This window comes from Lissotriton vulgaris, chromosome 3_2 (genome assembly GCF_964263255.1).
Source record: "Lissotriton vulgaris chromosome 3_2, aLisVul1.2, whole genome shotgun sequence".
NCBI classification, from domain to species: domain Eukaryota; kingdom Metazoa; phylum Chordata; class Amphibia; order Caudata; family Salamandridae; genus Lissotriton; species Lissotriton vulgaris.
In genome coordinates, this window is record NC_141690.1 from 6,250,262 (window position 1) to 6,267,500 (window position 17,239).

The following is a 17,239-nucleotide window of genomic DNA, read 5'->3' on the forward strand; positions in this document are numbered from 1 at the left end:
GGCGCGCACCGGGGCGCATAGCGTAAGCGCGTCGGGTCATGTGACCTTAAAATAACACTTTTGATTGGTTCACAACACTTTTAGTTTCCAAATGATTAAAAAAGCCCAGGTCATGAGACCTGAAAATAACACTTTTGATTGGTTCACAACAGTTTTGTTTTCCAAATGATGAAAGACCCCACCTTTTTTCCTCATTTTCACTTTGTTTGAGTGAAGAAGACCTGCATTCATTCTATGAGAAATGGCTTCACTAGTAGCAGCTGCAGGTGCATCTGCACCACCACCACCACCACCACCACAAGGACCACCACAAGACCACATTGGTGGTCAAGAAGAAGAGGAGGAGGACGAAGAGGAGCAGGATGAGATGCAATATCTGCCTGAGGACAATCCCCCATACAGACCCAAGGAACATTTTATTTGGGAGTTTTTCAAGATGCCAAGGGGTGCAAAAAAAGTGAATGCAGCTAAGGTGACTTGCCTCATCTGTCACCAACAACTGTCAAGAGGGAACCCAAACAAAAAATACTCTTTTGGGAACCACACTATGATTAGACATATGCAGAGGAAGCACCCGAACAATTATTCTGCAGCAGAGGTCAGGGAACTGACCAAGAACCCTCCCCATCCTTCTTCTTCAAGCACCTCCAATCAACCCACTCCATCGGGTGCAGAGGCTAGGGAGATGGTCCCTAATGTACAAACCAGGTTTGCAAAATTTACATTTGTTTGCATATATTGCAACAAAACAATTTCATATGGTGAGCAAAGCATCACTTTACTCAATCGAGATGCAGACAACCATCACTGCAGCAAGCAACTTTAATTTTTTTCTTTTTTTTTTGCTCCACTTGAGCTGTTTGCAATTCCCTGTGTTTTGTTTGACCCCAGAAAAACTACAAAAAAATATAAAATTGTTCAGAAAAGCCCAAAAAAATAAAAAATGTTCAAAAAAACAAAAAAATATTTAAAAAAACAGTTCTTTTCAGAACGACCTCCAATTTATATAAAAATGCTACATTTTTAAAAAACTGTCTCTCTTTTTTTTTTTCCAGGGTACGCTTCCCGGTACGTTCCCCGGTGCGCGTACCGGGCGCTCCCCCGCGCAAATCGGAAAAAAACGAAAACAACTTTCTTTGCCCCGCGGGGCCCTTTTATGGCCCCCACATCAAACCTAGAGGGTCGGGGGGGGGGGTCTACTCTGCCCCCTTATGGTCTTTTCCCCCTTTGTTTTTGGCAACTCTTGTGTCTCGATCCTAATGAGACACAAGATGGCGGCCGCTCCGGACTATTTGGAATGTTTACAGACACACGAGAGCCAATCAGCTTTCTGCGAGTGAACTCGCGTAGCGTGCTGGTTAGCGCCCCGGTGCGCGTACCGGGGCGCGCTTATAGATATATATATTTTTTTGAATCTAAATTACTCAAAATTCACTGGAGCACATATCTTGAGACATAGCAAAGGCAAATCGGGCTACCAGTCCCTACAATTTTGCCAAGTTTGGTGGAAATCCATTCAGCCGTTCGGGCTAAAAGTGAGGTCGACCGCCCTATGGAAATTAACATGGGGAAAACACGTTTTGGGACCCCCCTTTTATCTCGGCCCCCGCTTGACAAATCCCCCCCAAACTTTATGGGAAGGACCGGGGCGCCGCAAGGCAAATTTGAGGAAATTTTCAGGCAGATTCCTCCACCGGTGCCAAAGTTATTCACAATAGAATGTTGAGATTTTGTATTGAAAATAATCCTAACTATAACTACCTACTGGCGACCGCCAGTAGGAGATATATATATATTCAAGCTCCAATTGTACCAGGCAATCCCAGGGCACTCGTGGGCGGGTGCTTCAACACGCCAGTACCGCGTGTCAAAATCCAGGCTCAAAAACTCTGCTTAAATCTCCAAACAAAGTCGAAGCACTCCGTGGTCAAAAGTTTTTAATCCGGCAACAAAAACGGACACGTTTCGGACATCTAGTCCTTCGTCAGTGTTTTGCACATAGCTAGTGTTTCCTGGCTGTTTATAAACGCGTCATTGCAAGCTGTGCATAGAAAGCAATGACGGCACAAAAAACATTTAATTTCACATGTAAATAGCGCGGCCTTTTTTTAGGTTGTATATATACATATTCATACCTTAATAGCGCTCGAAATCTACGGCGCCAGATTTCAAAAACTCTCAGTTTGAAGCCGTGTATCGGCAAGTTGACCAGATGGAATTCGATCTCATACGCAAAACTTGGCTAAGAGACGGCAAAACAAGACCACCGGACGACGAAGAAGAATTCGGAGGGGTGGCTGGAACAGGAAGGGGAAGAGCCAAAAATCCCCCACAGAATACTACCCGCAAGAATAAGTGATGTAATATGTGACGTCATCAGCAGTGCATTGCAGGCGCGCAAGATATAGTGAGTCCAACTAACTATAACGTGGGAATTTCAATGGTTTTATGTCAGTAAAATTTCCAGCTAACTATAACTGGTGTGAAACCTATGGTTTTTTCAGTGAATTTAATAGGTTTTTTAAATGCTAATTCCTAACTATAACTGGTGTGAAATCTCTGGTTTTTTCACTGAATTTCAAAGGTTTTTTAAAAGCTAATTTCTTTCTATATCGAGTTTCTAACCTACGATTTTTTTTTAATTTGCTCTTTTGCGTAAGTATTAATTATAATTTTTTTATTTTTTTTTCACAACTGCTATTGACTGTTTAGGCATAGCATAGGTACAGTTCTCCACAATCAGGAGGACACTGTCAAATGGCAAACATGTAGCAGGATGTATACATAGCCTAAACGCTTAAATCGCCCCCCTCCCGCACCCCTTTACCCCGCCAACCACCCAACGCCCCGGCTACCCACCCCTTATCCCACCCTAGCCCAATGCACGTGATCACCTTCAACCGCAGCACATGAATAGAATACAGTAGGTATCGAGCACCCGAAGGCCCCGAAGTCTCCATCTGTAGGCAGTCCATCATCTAAGTCAATTGGGGGCTCCAAGGTCAACCCTCTGTAATCCGCCCACCGCTTCCAGATCTTGTAGTGTTTCCGGGGGCACCCCCTGGCTTCAAACACTGGTAATTCTAGCCCTATGAGAAAATCCAGGCCCGCCTTCCAGGCGCTTAGTGGAGGAGCCCGGTCACTCTTCCATGCCCTCTCCAGATCCCGCTTGGCCACCACTAGGCCCAACAACAGGAGGTGACGCTTGTAGATGTTCCCACCCACATTTTCTAGGACATGCAGAAGACCAGCCTGGGCATACAAGGAAGGTCCCACCCCAGCACCTCCGACAAACAATTCCACACCCCATTCCAGAATCGGGTCAGACCCACACAGGACCACACAGTATGTAGCAGCGTGCCTCTCTCAGTCCCACAGCGCAGACATTCCGGAGTAGCAATGAGGCCAGCCTTCCACAGTCTCTCTCTGGTGTAATAGGCCCTATGTAGGTATTTGAACTGTATAAACCGGAGTCGCACGGCTATGGCAGCCCCACGGGGGGACTCCAGGGCCTCCCTCCAGTCATCCTCATCCAAAGGACCAATGTCCGTCTCCCAGGAGGCCTTCAGCGACAGTAGGGAAGAGGAGCAGTGGGTGACAAGCGTTTGGTATATTTTGGAGACTTTCTTATCCCCCAGATCTCCCATGAAGAGCTTTGCTTCCACTGGGCTAAATTCGGGAAGCTGGTCCAGCCCAACGAGACTAGGTGCAAGCGCATGCCGGAATTGTAGGTATTTAAAGAATTGGGTCTTGGGCATACTAAATTCGGAGCTAAGGTCTTGGAAGGATTTGAGGGTAGTCCGAGAAAGAACATGACAAAGTGACGAAATTCCGATAGAGCCCCAGCCACCAAACCCCGTCAACGAGGCCAGTGCGGGAAGCTGTCCATTGTTCCATAGTGGGGTTTCCGCCGTCAGTCTAACCCACCAGCCCATGCGGTGCAGTACCTGTCTCCAGATCATGAAGACCACCTGAGTGACCTGAGGCAGTTTCTTCCGCGTTCCAGTGCGTATGCAGGGTCGTTGCGGTCGCCGTACCACCACTCGTTCAGAACCAATAAGTGGGAGGCCTGAAGGACAGAAGGTCCGATGTAGCTAGACCTCCACAATATGTGGATAAGAAGCAAGTCCGTAGCGCCACTCTGGAGGCACCCCCCGCCCACAGAAAGCGGCCCAGCACCGAATTTACTCGACGGAACCATTGTGGTTCGACCCTATGTGGATGGTTCTGTAGTTGGTATAGGAGCCGCGGGAGGGCGACCATTTTAAAGATTGCAGACCTACCATAGATATTGAGAGGCATGCGAGACCAGGTTTTGATGTCCGATTGGACTCTATCCCACACCGGCAGCACGTTGCGCTCCCACGCAATTGCGGCAGACTCAGACAGGAAGACTCCTAAGTATTTTAGACCACCGACCGCTACCTGCAAGGCCGATGCCCAGGGGTAAGTCCCTGACTCCCCGCCCAGCACCCACAGGGTCGACATGCGCGGGTTAAGGAAGAGTCCCGACACTTCTCCAAATATACGCATTATTTCCAATATTCGAGGGCCAGAGCGGTTAAGATCGGTCATAAAGAAGAGGACATCATCCGCATATAGCGCGATTCTATCCGAGAGCCCCGCCCCCCACACAAAGCCACAAAGCTGTTCATCGATGCGCACCCATGCGGCCAATGGCTCCATGGCCAGCGCAAAGAGGTAAGGGGATAGGGGGCATCCCTGTCGGGTCCCCCTGGCAATGGAGAATTTCTCTGAAATCGCCCCTGAGACACGCACCGAAGCAGTGATGTCTGTGTACAGCAGCTTGACATAGGAAACAAACACCGGGCCCAGGTTAAGGCGCGGCAAAAGGGCGAAGAGGTACGTCCAGCTGACCGAGTCGAATGCCTGTCGATGTCTGCCAGTAGTAGCGCCGCTTGTTCTCCAGTCGCCCCCATAGCGTCGACCGCCGCCTGCGCACGTCTGATGTTGTGGCGCGTCGCCCTATGCGGCATGAAGCCTGCCTGATCCGGATGGACCAAGTCTGCAATATATGGGAGAAGGCGGTTCGCCAATGCTTTGGCCAATAACTTGGCTTCAAAGTTGAGCAAAGATATGGGGCGATAGGACTCATTTCGGTCGGGAGGCCTACCCGGTTTCTGGAAAACTACAATTTCAGCCTGGCGCCAGTCCACCGGCAAGCTACCTCGTTCCCGCGCTGCCTCCAACGCCCGCCTATAGTGCGGTCCCAGCTGCAGGTGGAATTTCTTGTAAAATTCACTGGGGATTCCACTCGGTCCGGGCGCCTTACCCGTGTTGAGCTGCCCCAGCGCATCTCCCAGTTCCTCCGCCGTCAAGGGGAGGTCTAGAGCTTTCCTGCCATCGTCTGATACTGCACGGGGGGGGCAGGTCAGCGATGAACTTGTCAATCGCGTCCGGTGGGAGACTGTACCGGTGAGCATATTGCTCCGCATAGTAGTGGGCGAAGCTCGCCGTGAGAGTCGCAGGGTCCGTTATGGCAGTTCCCTCACCATCAGTGAGGCCCGGCAGCGTGACCGGCTGTAGAGTCCGTTGACACAGCCTATGGAGCATGATGCAGGACTTATCGCCCCACTGGTATACCCTGCTAAGCGTGGCCAGCCACGCTTGTCGAGCCTCGTCTAGTAAGACCGAGGCATAGGATTGCTGCGCTTGCAGGAGCAGTCGTATCGCCACTTTGTCACCATCCCCCCGACACCGTCGCTCCAACACTTCTACCTGTGCCGCAGCCGCGACGATGGCCTTTCGACGACGACGACGAGCAGCAGCACACCATGCAATGTCTATGCCTCTCAAAGTGGGCTTCATGGCCTCCCAGACCGTCACTCCATCCACCCCCTCTACCAGATTCTCCTGTCAGTAGTGGGCAACTGCGCTGCGCATATGTTGTGTATAGTCCACCTGTTGGAGATGCCATGAGGACATCCGCCATCGGAATGGCTGACGTTTCTTGCGCAATTCGATCCGTACCACAACAGGAGAGTGATCGGATAGCCCCCTAGGCTGAATTGCGGCCAGTTTTACCCTGTCAAGGAAGGCTCCCGGTATAAACACACAGTCTAGCCATGAGAAGGAGCCATGCACAGCAGACACATATGTATATTCACGCGTTATGGCATGCAAGTGTCTCCAGGCATCCACCCAGCCCAGCCCATCAATCATTGCTTTTAACCGAGTAGGGGAGGCCCACCCCACAGTCCCCTGCAACCTCTTACGGTCCAGGCACACATCCACCACATCATTCCAATCACCACCTATCACGGCTAAAGAGTCTGGGATCTCGGCCCACAGTTCAAATAGTTGTGGAGGAGTGTGGCTCAATGGTTAGAACGGCAGACCCTGATGCAGAGCTCTGGCCCGGGACCAGGGTTCAATTCCCGCCTCGGCAGGTCTTGGGCTCAATTTCCTCGGACCTGACAATTCTCGCCTCGGTGCCTATTCTAATCATGGGCCCCACGCTGCAACTCTGGGCAATAGCTTGCTTAACTTCCACACCGGCCCCAACAGCGCTAGGATGCCTGGCTTCACCCTGGGGGTGCCCAGGAGTGGACACTTCACAGGGAAAGCCAGGATGGGTTCCTTAGCGGTATGAGTAACAGTGCCAGGAAACCGCTTGGTGACAGTGCGCTCTACAAATACCTTGACATTTTACATTTACATTCTCTGCCAAGGACCATTGTAAAGGGGGGGGGGCATATACACTACCAAACACCACCGGTTCCGTACCAATCATACCCTTAACAAACACATAGCGACCCTGCGGATCAATCCAGTGACGCTCGTGGGTGTAAGACAACCTCCGATGGATAAGGACTGCTACCCCCCTCGAGCCCCTGGAGAACCCTGCATGAAATACCTGTTGGTAACCAAATCGCTGTAGGCTCAGCACCTTTGTCCCCAGCATGTGCATCTCTTGTAATAGCATTACATCAGCTGAATCCCTTTTTCCCCAGCGCAAGACCGCCCCACGCTTAATTTTGTCCAGCAACCCCCTGACGTTCCAGCTTAATATACGCATAGAGTCTCCAGCGAGTTCCTGCCTTGGAGTATCAGCCATTGTCCCGATGGAAAAATCTCCGAGGACCCCAGGACCCAGCCCAGGCACTCAACACCATTAACGTCAATGCAGTAGAGATCAGGTGCACCCCCCTCAAAACACCCCCCACCCCCCGTCACTTCCCTCCAACACCGCTCCCACAACTTGCCAACACCCGTTCTCCCCCCCCCCCCCTCCCCTATACCTCATGAAACACTGAAGTACCTGTCGCGGCATGGGGAGCTTCGGGCCCAAAACAGAGCGCCCAAAGCCAACCATACCAATGGATCCCAACTATACCCACCAACCAACAGGACCCTCCCTCAGGGCCACCCCCTTCCGTGGGAGGACTAGGCCGCCCTACAGGTCAGTACCGCGAACCCCATTGTACCACAGTTTTCTGAACTCAAGTAGAACGAGGCAGCCAGACACCACCAGTATTGCTCCCCCCGGTCTAGACCAAGGTCCAGGTCGCACAGCACCAAATGCTATCCGCTCTGCCGATGAAGCAGTCACACAGGGCCCTCTGTGGAGTCCATCAATGGACAGGCGCTAAAGAAGGAGGGCTGGACTCCTACAGTGTTCAGTTCTCCTTTCCCGATTGATCGGTGTCGAGCTGCGTCCCATCCTGTAGGCCACTGCGAGACAGGGAGCGTCTCCGTGACCGAGATTTCCTGTGTTGTTTACCCCTGACGGCAGAGTCACCCCTCTCCTGCGACGATCCACGCGATGGTCCAGAGCCCAGGCCCGGTTGGGCGTTCGGTTGAAGCCTGACCGTCTCATCCGTCCACCTGAACACTGCCTCCGGGGTATCAAAGAAGTGGGTCTTGGACTGAAAAACAACTCGGGCCGGATACAGCAATGAATATTGGATCTTCAGACCACGCAGTTTGGCCTTCGCCGCCAGGAAGGAATGACGCTGCTGCTGTACCTGCTTGGTATAGTCTGGGAAAATCATAATCTTGTGATTGTCGAACAGCAGAGTCTCCTTGGCCCTCGCCTCCCGTAGTATAGTGTCTCTGTTGTGGAAATTCAGTATTTTGGCTATGACTGGCCGAGGCCGCTCTCCCACTGGCGGTTTCTGCGTCAGGGCTCTGTGTGCGCGCTCCACCACAAAGCAGCGCGTCAGGACGTCCGGGGGAAGCCAGCTCTCCAGCCACCGTGTCAGGAATTCATCCATGGGCCCCTTCTCACAGTCTTCCGGAAAACCCACGAAGCGGAGGTTATTCCTGCGTGCTCGCCCTTCTGCATCCTCAACGCGGAGGGCCAGCCCTTTTTGAATCCTGTCCATCTCCGCCACTTTCAGTTGCAGGGTGTTCACATCGCCCTCCACCCCGTGATCCTGGTCTCGGCCTCTGTGATGCGAGCGACTGCGTTGCGGAGATCCTGTCGTAGTAATGTTACATCAGCTCCCACCGCACCTATTTTAGCGTCTAACATGTCCCTTGATTGCGTGATGGCTGCCATCAAGGCTGCGTTGTCAGGTCCCGTGCTCTGGCCACCCCCGGAGGCCCCGGGTCCCCCACTGGGTCCAGTAAACTTGTCGATTGGCCCTTGTTTGGCGGAGCCACTGCCACCCCCGCCTCTGGTATTGGCTAGGATGGTTTAGATGGGTTGCTCCGTGCCCGTGGCAGACCCCCCACTCACCGCAATTCAAGTCCAATGTCCACCAGGATGGCGTTGACCCACCGAATCCGAGGCCTGTTGGTCGAGATGGGCATAGCAGGGCATCCAAGCGCGAGGCGCCCCGGTGACGCTATATCTCTGGGCCACCCCGGTCCCCAGTCAGGTCCCGGCTCAGAACGGGCAAAGCAGACCCCGGGGCTCCGCCAGCCGCCCCACCAGCACAGCCAGCAACAGAGCACTCTTCAATATGGCGGGGGCACCGCACTTCGCCCCGGGACTCGGGTCACTTCGCACAGGGGGCTGTACTGTGGGGGCCCACTTACTCTGGGTGTCTGGCAAAGCGCGCCTCACCTAGGGCAGTGCAAGTGCCGATGGTCCGCTCCCCGCCTCTATGCAGCAATGGCGTCCGGCAACGCGGGGGGGCTCCGACTGATTCCCCGGTCCACGGAGCCCGCCGCCGACACTGACACACCACAGCTCCCTACGATGTCGGTGTTCTCACAGGCGGTATGAAGCTCCGCCACTCTTCTGCCAGCCGCGCCGTCCGCCACTCAGTCACTGAAGCACGGGGTCTGCCGGCGAGCCAGCCGGCCGATGCCGAGATCCCCCAGCCGGGGTCTGCCCAAAATCGAGGCCCCGGCTCACCACGCTGCAGGTAGGCCCGGAGGCGCCGCTGCTGCCGATCTCACCAGCCCGGGACCAGGGAACCCAATAGCAGCACCGGAGGGTGCACCCTGTCCACCGCTACCTCAGAAGTCGCTGCGTGGCCAATATCAGGTCCGGGAGTCAGGATAAATAAGCAAAATAATGACGGGCCGGCGGGAGCTCTAGGAAGCCACGTCCGCCATTGTCGCCCTCCAATTTTTTTATTTTTTATAATAATATTTTTAAATTATTTATTTTTTTTAATCATTTATTCCTGGGGCGCTCTGGGTGCGCCCACCGGTAAGCTCTCCTGAAAGCGCAACCAGAGCGCTACTTGCGTTCGTGAAAAAAAATATGAATGAAAAGTAAAAAATAACGCAAGACATTTAGTACCATACATATACCATACATATAAAAGCAGTATTTTTGAATAAGGAAATGAAAATGATTTTGCATTTCCGTGAAACTATCAAAACGTCACTTAGGCGCGCCGCGTAAGCGCCCCCTGAAGCGCCTTCGTTCACGCCGCGTATGCGCCCCCGGAAGAGCCCACGTTCGCGCCGCGTCTGCGCCCCCGGAAGCGCTTTGGTGCGCGCAGCGTAAGCGCGTCAAGTCATGTGAGCTTAAAATAACACTTTTCATTTGTTGCTAACAGTTTTTTTTTACAAAGAATGAAATCCCCACCCATTTCCTTCACTTCTTCTTTCACTTTTGTGACTGAAAGACCTGCCTTTTTGCTCTCGGTTCTTTGTTGGATATCTTAGATTATCATGGCTGCCAGACCATCCAGCAGTGATGATGACTCCAATGAATTCATCGATGAAGAGCCTCCTCAAACTTTCCATACCTGATGACCAGAAGAAGGTAAATGCTCCAAAAGTGGAGTGCAGGATCTGTCACACAGTCCTGTCACGGGGTGACCCCACTAAAAAATATTCTTTTGGGAACTCCGCAATGATTCGCCATGTGGAGAGGAGGCACCCCCAGATTTTGCCCGGGAAAGTGTCAGGGCTCTGGCAAAAGAGGTTCCCAGTGATGGGGCCTCTACATCAACCGGAGGACCAACAACATCAAGAGCTGGTTCCGAACATTCAGCCTGCATTTAACAAAGGCGTCCTTAAATGCAGACTGTGATCAGCTACTTTGCAATGGGGAGCACAGTGTTCTGCTCATGGTTCAAGCATTGGAGAACCATCGCTGCCGTTCCCAGCCCTAATTTTTTTTTTTTTTTGCTCCTGTTGAGCAGTTTCCATTCCCTGTTTTTGTTTTTGTTCTAAAAAAAGAAAAAAAAAGTTCTTTTCAGAACTACCTCCAATTCTCATCAAAGAGCTATATTCTTAAAAAAATGAAAAAGAGTAAGTGAAGTGGAGTGCATTGATAAAGGAAAGGAAAATGAGTAAGAAAGAACAGAAAGGTATGAGAGGAGAAAGGAAGTGAAGTAGGGGTACTGAAAGAAGGTGAGTGTTGGGAAGGAAAGTAAGGAGAAGGAGAGTGAACATGGGGAATGTGGATATTCAAAGAAAATGTAGAAAAGGAACGGGGGTGTGGAAGGGTAAGAAAAGATGCATTGCTGGAGTTGCATCATTTTTGTGACACACTCCAGCAATGCATCACTTTTGCGCTTACAGATACGTCTGAAATACTGACGTATCTGTAAGTACTTGCGACATAATACGTCATATATTTAATATGACACATGACTAGAAGACTGAAGGCCTCATTTATGAGGCCATGCGTCACTTTTACGCCACCGGTGCGTCACTTTTTGTGACGCACCAGTGCTGTAAAAAATGCACCTTATTCAGTCATATTTACAAAGTGACGCATCTAGGTAGATGCGTCACTTTGTAAACCCCTGCGCCACATTATACCTACGTCAGGTGTAATGTATGCAAAAGGGACGTATTGATGCAAGAAAGGGTCGTAGAGGTGATGCAGTGAAATCTATGAGATATCACTGCGTCACTTTTATGACGCTGTTGCGTCCAAATCTTGCGCCTGTTTCACAGCAGGCGTAAGACTGATGCAGGCACTTTCACATGGGCCTGGCCCCATGTGAAAGGATGCATTGCTGGAGTTGCATAATTTTTGTGACACAATCCAGCAATGCATCACTTTTGCGCTTACAGATACGTCTGAAATACTGACGTATCTGTAAGTACTTGCGACATAATACGTCATATTTTTAATATGACACATGACTAGAAGACTGAAGGCCTCATTTATGAGGCCATGCGTCACTTTTACGCCACCGGTGCGTCACTTTTTGTGACGCACCAGTGCTGTAAAAAATGCACCTTATTCAGTCATATTTACAAAGTGACGCATCTAGGTAGATGCATCACTTTGTAAACCCCTGCGCCACATTATACCTACGTCAGGTGTAATGTATGTAAAAGGTACGAATTGACGCAAGAAAGGGTCGTAGAGGTGACGCAGTGAATGAACTGGGTTTTCGCCATGCTACGCTCACCGGTCCACTCCCTGGTGCGCGTACCGGGCGCTCCCCAAGCGCAAATCCAATGTATTTATTTATTTATTTTTTTGCCCCGCGGGGCCCTTTTATGGCCCCCACATCAAACCTAGGGGGTCAGGGGGGGGTCTACTCTGCCCCCTTATGGTCATTTCCCCCTTTGTTTTTGCCACCTCTTGTGTCTCGATCCTACCGAGACACAAGATGGCGGCCGCTCCGGACTGTTTGGAATGTTTACAGACACCCGAGAGCCAATCAGCTTTCCGCGCGCGAACTCGCGTAGCGCGCTGGTTCACGCCCCGGTGCGCTTTCCCGGGGCGCGCCTATAGATATATATATTTTTTGGAACCTAAATTACTCAAAATCCACTGGAGCACATATCTTGAGACATAGCAAAGGCACATCGGGCTACCAGTCCCTACAATTTTGCCAAGTTTGGTGGAAATCCATTCAGCCGTTCGGGCTAAAAGTGAGGTCGACCGCCCTATGGAAATTAACATGGGGAAAACACGTTTTGGGACCCCCCGTTTTTCTCGGCCCCCGCTTGACAAATCCCCCCAAACTTTCAGGTAAGGACCAGAGCACCGCAAGGCAAATTTGAGGAAATTTTCAGGCAGATTCCTCAACCGGCGCCAAAGTTATTCACAATAGAATGTTGAGATTTTCTATTGAAAATAATCCTAACTATAACTACCTACGGGCGACCGCCAGTAGGGGGGAGATATATATATATATATATATATATATATATATATATATATATATATATATATATATATATATATAGCCAGCTGAAAGCTTCATCTCCCACAAAGAAAGGAATGGACCACATTCGTTCAAGGTTACTGCTCGGTTATTTTATTCCTCTGAGACAAACACGAACACAGGACGCAGTTCGGCTCCACGCCTTTTTCCCCAACTGTTTACATAGTGCCATAAGTTCCAAGTCTTTATATCCGTTGCACTCCTGGAGCTTCCGGTGCATTTCAAATCAACATAAAAAACGGACTCAACCGTAAATCATAAGTTAAACAGAGGCGCCATATTAGAACATACAAAGACAAAGTAAATACTTTTAAATTCATTATTGAGATATACTCAACATCGGTAAATTCAAAAATTAATTCACAGTAATTCACTTTTTACTGTGATACATTGATCCCTTCATGGATATCACATATTAGTCCAGAATTGAGCACTGAATGGGCACAATGGTCCTCAAATTCATTTGACAACTTGTAGGTCCAAATTCATTTGTTCATCAATTGGTCCCAACATTTTATACAGTGCCTCAAAGTTAAAGTTATAAAGCCCTGGATGGGCTAGCCAGCAGATGTGTGATAATATAAGGCAAATTATCTATCTTTTCTCACAATACATTCATCATACCTAAATCAGAAACAGTATTTATCCTAGGTGGATTGCTAGCTCTTCTTCAGAGTACAGACCATTCGGGATAGTGGTTTGCATATCTATAATAAATCTAGATTCTAATCGCCGTAATATCAACTCCCGATTACCACCCCGGTCACTTGCTGGTACATGGTCAATGCAGAAAAATTTCAGAAGATTCCTATCACTCTTGTGGAATTTAGCAAAGTGCTTCGACACAGGATAAGAAAAATCCTTGTTTTCAATTGCTCTTGCGTGTTCTAGAATTCTACGTTTTGTCGGGTGTATCGTACTCCCGATTTACTGTTTGGCACATGGACATACCAGACAGTACACACAGAACGGGGTGTTGCAGGTCAGAAATGTATTAATAGCTTTGCTATGCTTCATACCTGTTATTTTGTCGGATAGAACTCTAGCACTATGTTTACATGCCTTGCATTTAGAGCAGGGGAAAAACCCTGTAAGTGTACTGATTCTTGGAATAAATGGGATAGGTTCATAATGACTTTTTATCAATACATCTTTCAGGGATCTACTCCGTCTAAGTCACCTGTGGGTAACCTGGGAGGGTGCTGCCTATCACCAAGTCAGTTTTCAGAATATGCCAGTTACGACACAACATTTTTCTTAATGTGCCTGCCTCATTGGAAAAGTAGTCATAAACCTAAAGGTTTCCCCCACCTGAGACTTAGGTTTTTCTTCATCTCTTAATAGGCACGGTCTGGGAATTCTATCCACTTTAGATAGGGTTTTAACCAGCAAGTCTGGGCAGTAGCCACGTATCTTGAATCTCTCTATCGCTTTGGATGCTGCCGCATGAAAGTCACTCTCTAAAGTACAATTTCTTTTCATATGGAGAAGCTCCCCATAAGGTATACTATTCTTCAGAGATTTTTGATGACGGCTACTTGCTTCCAAAATGGAGTTGCCCGCAGTTTCCTTCCTAAATATGGACGTACAGATCTTATCCTCACTCACAAAAACTTTTAGGTCAAAGAAAGAAATTTCTGTTGTGCTATAGTGGCTACTGAAGTGTAAATTTAGAGTATTTTTGTTGAGCTCTGCAATGTAGCCTTCTGCATCTTTTTGGGAATATTCCCATAGTATAAATAAGTCGTCAATATATCTATACCATGCTGTGATACACCTGACTTGTATTTGTCCGCCTAGGCCACTAATAAATTCGCGTAGCTGGGAGCGAAGCAGGTGCCCATGGCTGTACCCCGTATTTGGCGGTAATATTGTTTATTAAACAGGAAGATATTATTTGTCAAACAGAACCCTATACATTCCATCAACATTTCATTGTGCTCTGTGAACTTCAATGATATTCCCTCTAAAAAGTACCTTATGGCTAGTAGGCCATTGGTGTGTTCAATTGAAGTGTAAAGACTCATCACGTCTAAAACATTCATCAGCATAGGTGCAGGAGCACCGAAACGCGTAGGGCAAGGCTGTGACATTTCCAGTGATGTTGCAGCGACGGACTCCGAGAGCGGTGCTCTCAGTTGTGAGGCCGGTGAGTGCATGCAGGAGACCGCGACCCCGCGAATGAGTCTTGCATGTTGCCAGAGGTCAGGTCAGCGAGGCCGGCCACCGGGTGGAGGCTCATTGGGCTGGCATTAGTGTTCAGCGGGGGGCAAAGAGCCTGCAACGCATGAAGGACTGCCTCTGTGGTGACAGGAGCAGAGGCTCCCGAGAGTGGTGACGAGCACTGGCCAAGAACCGGTAGGAAACCTTTGCTGTTGGCGATTGGGGGCCCCACTGGCGCTGAGGGTCCCCCGGATATAGAATTTGTGTGCCTCTTCGGGTGCCCTGATTCGGGGAGATGCAGCATGGGCCACCCAGAGCATGGATGCCTGACCCTAAGATGGCGGACTACACCACCAGGCAGTGCATATTAAATGAGCACGGATGAGGGGAGCACAACTGAAGTTAAAAGACACGTTGCCCTACTAGAGCTGCCCAGGAGAATATGGAGCACCAGTCTAGGAGTACTTTTATTGCCTTTACCGAACACCTGCTGCTTATGAGGGAAGCATTTCACACTCCTCCCCTCAAGGTACACCTTGTTTTTTGGTCCGGTGCTTGTCACTACACAGTGATCGGCACCATGGTACTGCCTATCCCTGCCCGACTCCAAAATAGTAGCGGTAATTTCCCCGATCATGTCGCTTCAATCAACACCGTAACGGCTCCCAACTCACAGTGCACACCGTCACTGCGGCTGGGGAGATGGTAGATGCCCGGTGCCGTGAAATCTTGGGCCTGTGCCATCGCTGCCATGAGGAGCAACCGACGTTCAGCTGAACCTTCACCGTCCACAGTGAGTACCTGTTACACCTTCGGATTCCTGACCCAACGACCTGCTGGACCTTGGTCCACATCTCCTGCTGTATGTCCCCAAGATGGAGACTGGGGCCAGTCCTGACTACTGCCACGGGGGACTCCTGAGGTACCGGAGCACTCCCAATCTGAGCTGGTGGGTCAAGTATCTCTCCTGTTCTAAAAACATTGGTCATCGTCCTGTTCTAGATCAGCCTTCACCTGACCACACTTATCCTCCGTGACACTTGACTCAGAGATCTTTCCTTCGGCAGCTGAGTCCTAGACATTTTGACTGACGCCCGGTGGAGCTAACTCGCGAGCTAAAGGGGAGATGGGCCATGGATTTCCCTCCTTGACCATCACCTACCCAGCCGGTCTTTGGGCCAACTCTCCTGCGTCTCTCTAATGGACTTTTCTCCCTTCTCCCCTAACCCCTCTCCGCTCTACTCTTCTCCTCTTTCCAGCTATTGACTTTTGCCCTCACCCGTCCTTGCCCATAGTTCCCACCCTGTCTATCCACTGGACTTTCTTCTGTGAACTTTCCCTCGTCAGTTGAGACCTAGCAATCTGACTGATACCCTATGGAGGAACCTGTTTAGCTATTGGGGTGATGGGCTGTGGATTCCCTCCTCTGACGTCACCTACCCAGTCGGTCTTTGGGCAGACTTCCTTTCTTCTCTCCTGCCGTCTTTTCCTTCATCCTCCCCCTTCACACTCCCACTCCCCCCTCCTCTCGATTGGTCTCACCTTTCTTTCCTCTCCCAATGTGTATTTGTTTTCATTCTCTGTAACATTGTGTAGCCTAATGTAAAGCGCTCTGATACCTACGGGTTTAGCCAGCACTATATATAACTCATAAATAACGTTCCTCTGAACTTCTGCTGGAGCTCCTACAACGGCTCATGGGTGTCAAAACTGTTTGTACTCACCTGGATATATGAGCAACCTTGGCGAAAGCCCAGAGGAGCTATCATATGCAGCTAAAGAGGAGTCTGGCCCTGGTTTCATCCCCTTGCCCGTCACCTACCCAGCCGGACATCTGTATTCCTCGTTTTTCCCGTTGTGTATTCCCTATCTCCCACCCTCTTCCCCCTGTGACTCTTTGATTTAAGTGATGTTACTATGTAACTTGTAACTTGCTGTAACTCATGTAAAGCGCTGTGATACCTCCGGGTCTAGTAGCGCTTTATAAAACTTTTCAAATAAAATAAAATAAATAAAAATACGTGCTTTGTTGAATAAAGGATTCCTAAATTGATCCAGCCTCTCATCGTGTGCGTCCTCAACGTTGTGGCAAACCTTTGGGATGATATTTACCGGCCAGCCAAGGTCGGGAGGACAGCACCGCCACAAGAATGAAGTGGGCTGCTGGTTTTTGATACACAGAAACCGCAATGGCAGGATGAAAGGTGACATGCATAAGAGCAGGTGACTGGACTGGGGACACTATCCAAGTGTTCTAACAAGATATGCAGTGAAGCAGAATCCATTATGGATATTATTTCAACACGCAGGACTACAAGTCCCAAACAGCCTTTCAATTCGCACAGCCCAGCAGAGGGCGATATAACCAGGGATTGCTGTACTTTTCCAGTTTGTTTCTGCTCACAGCGCACCAGCCTGAGATCAAGGTGCAGGAGCACCGAAACGAGTAGGATAAAGCGGTGACATTTCCAGCGATGTTACCTGCTTTGTTGAATAAAGGATTGCTAAAT

General features: G+C 49.8%; 1 protein-coding gene across 5 annotated transcripts in view; it reads right to left on the reverse strand.

Annotated features, from left to right (window-relative positions):
- Positions 1-17,239, reverse strand: part of N4BP2 (NEDD4 binding protein 2) — a 1,381,310-nt gene that overhangs the window by 895,578 nt on the left and 468,493 nt on the right. The gene's annotated exons all lie outside the window — the stretch shown is intronic.